The sequence below is a fragment of the Sinocyclocheilus rhinocerous genome, unplaced genomic scaffold (genome assembly GCF_001515625.1).
Source record: "Sinocyclocheilus rhinocerous isolate Xijiao unplaced genomic scaffold, SAMN03320098_v1.1 scaffold1985, whole genome shotgun sequence".
NCBI lineage: Eukaryota > Metazoa > Chordata > Actinopteri > Cypriniformes > Cyprinidae > Sinocyclocheilus > Sinocyclocheilus rhinocerous.
Genome location: NW_015656010.1, coordinates 32,129 through 34,715, shown reverse-complemented (window position 1 = coordinate 34,715; position 2,587 = coordinate 32,129).

Genomic DNA, 2,587 nt, shown 5'->3' with positions numbered 1-2,587 from the left:
ATGATGAGATGGCGAGTCAGGATCATCAACTTCATCTCTGCGACACTGACTCATAAAACACTAGTTTATTAGTAAATAATTCAAATATCTCCTTACTATTTTCCCCCAACATAGTCATGGTAATTTTTGCGCCAAGCTTTAGCCTATTTAGCGCGCTCACATCACGTTGCTGTGCGCCATGGTCACGAAAACTCACCATTTGCATCTGTTTTTAAGCATTGTGGTTTAAAAACAAGTGATTTAAACCATTGAAACGCAAATAACAGCACTATGTGCGCGAGCTGTCTGTTTCTGAGCGTGATTACTGCAATTGGGTCGGATCGAGGGCGGGTCATATTCACACCTTAAACGAACCGTACCAGAGTTCGTTTGGAAGCGGACTGAGACCACCTCTTCAGCTGGGTCTCTGTGTGGTTGTTTGGTCCGCACCCGAGTGCGATTGCTGTATTCACACCTGCCAAAAACGTCCGCACCAAGAGGGGAAACGAACTTGAGTTCGATTCAATTGAACCAAACAAGACAGGTGTGAATACACCCTCAATTACGACCTATGCTCTCAATGTCAAATGCAGAAACCTTAATTCATGCATTCATGATCTCAAGGTAATATTATTTTAATGCTTTATTGGATGGTTTCTCTGCGCGCTCAATAAACAAACTCCAGCTTGTCCAAAACGCAACAGCTAGAGTTCTTACTAGAACCAGGAAGTATGACCATATTAGCCCCATTCTGTTAACACTGCACTGGCTCCCTATTAAACATTGTATACATTTTAAAATCTTTTTACATTTTAAACATTTTAAAATCTCCTCAGTACATGAGTGAGCTCTTATCGCATTATAGTCCTTTACGTCCGCTGCAATCTCAAAACTCTGGCCATTTGATAATACCTAGAATATCAAAATCAGCTGCGGGCAAGCAGATCCTTTTCCTATTTAGCGCCCAAACTCTGGAAAAAGAGTTTAAAGTTGTTTGAGAGGCAGACACACTCTGTCAGTTTAAATCTAGTGTAGCAAATTAGCTCAAAAGTGACATGTATATAAATAATTACAATTAATTATAATTAATTACAATTATTTACCTCAGCTGCCAGTAGTACCTGTAGCAGAATTAATATTACAATCAACTAATCTGCTCGTCCAGCGAACATTCAGTGTAATTTCATATCAACTCAACGAAAGGATATTTTTGTGACCACAGAAAATAACTCTTACAGCACTAATGCATTAGAGCATGCAGCTATAGATCGGATCTTAAAAGGGACACTATTCACAAGCAGTGACAGAACCAGAAACTCATGTAATATGTGCACAAAAGTTTTATGAACTAAACACTAACACATAACTAATCTAAACAAACAAACAAACATACAAATCACTCACACATGAGGAAGTAGAAGTGGATGAATGAAACTGGAAAATGAGTCAGTTAACCAGTGAAACCATACGCACAATGACATACGGGCATTATGTGTTTTTCCTATGAGTAAAATGAGTAAGAGCCCGCATTCCTTTGAGCAATAAAACTAGTGTTATCAGATTATTTGTCTTTGGTTGCCATGGAACCAGAGGCCTGTTCTGCCTTTTTGAGGTGTTAGTTGCATTTCGGGGGAAGGGTCCATAGACCCTCATAGTTGGCTTGTTGGTTGGGTGAGGGGTGTTAGGGATTATTTGTTGAATATAACAAATAATTGTGTGTCTGATTGGTCCACACGCTACACTAGATTAAAGACCCATCTCTTTAACCTGACATACACATAACACACTATCACATTTCTATGATTCAAATCCGTTCATCCATATGATTCAAATCCAAATTCAAAGGATTGTTAGGCTGCATTAATTAGGTCGACCGGGACCGGGAACACTTCCAATAACACCCGATGCACTTGCTACATTGTAAGAAGAATGGCATCTATGCTAATATTAGTCTCTTTCATTCTTATTCTGAGGTCACCGTAGCCACCGAGATCCAGTCTGTATCCAGATCAGATGGTCACTGCAGTCACCCGGATACGGTCGGTTTCCTGTCCAGATGGTGGATCAGCACCTAGAGACGACCTCTACAGCCCTGAATGTCAGCGGAGACCATATCAACTAGACGAGCCCTAGACACAGATTCCCAGCGAAGATCTCTTCGGCCAACGGCACAAGACCATAAGAACCAGACGAGTCCTTTGCTCAATCTTAATTGCGTTGCAGTCTGGAATTAAACCACATCATGCTGGTTTTGTCTGGCCAGAGGAGAACTGGCCACCGACTGAGCCTGGTTTCTCTCAAGGTTTTTTTCTCCATTTCTATCACCGATGGAGTTTTGGTTCCTTGCCACTGTCACCTTTGGCTTGCTTAGTTGGGGACACAATTTCTGGCAATATTGTTGACTTGATTGAACAAACACTATTTGAAGAGAACTAAACTGAGCTGAACTGAGCATCACTGAATCAACGATAAACCAACTTTAACTAAAAAGCTGTTTTCTATTGTCCTTTTGCATTATCAGCACACGTGTTTCCTGTCTAACACTGTGAAGCTGCTTTGACACAATCTGTATTGTATAAAGCGATATTTAAAGGTGACTTGACTTTTT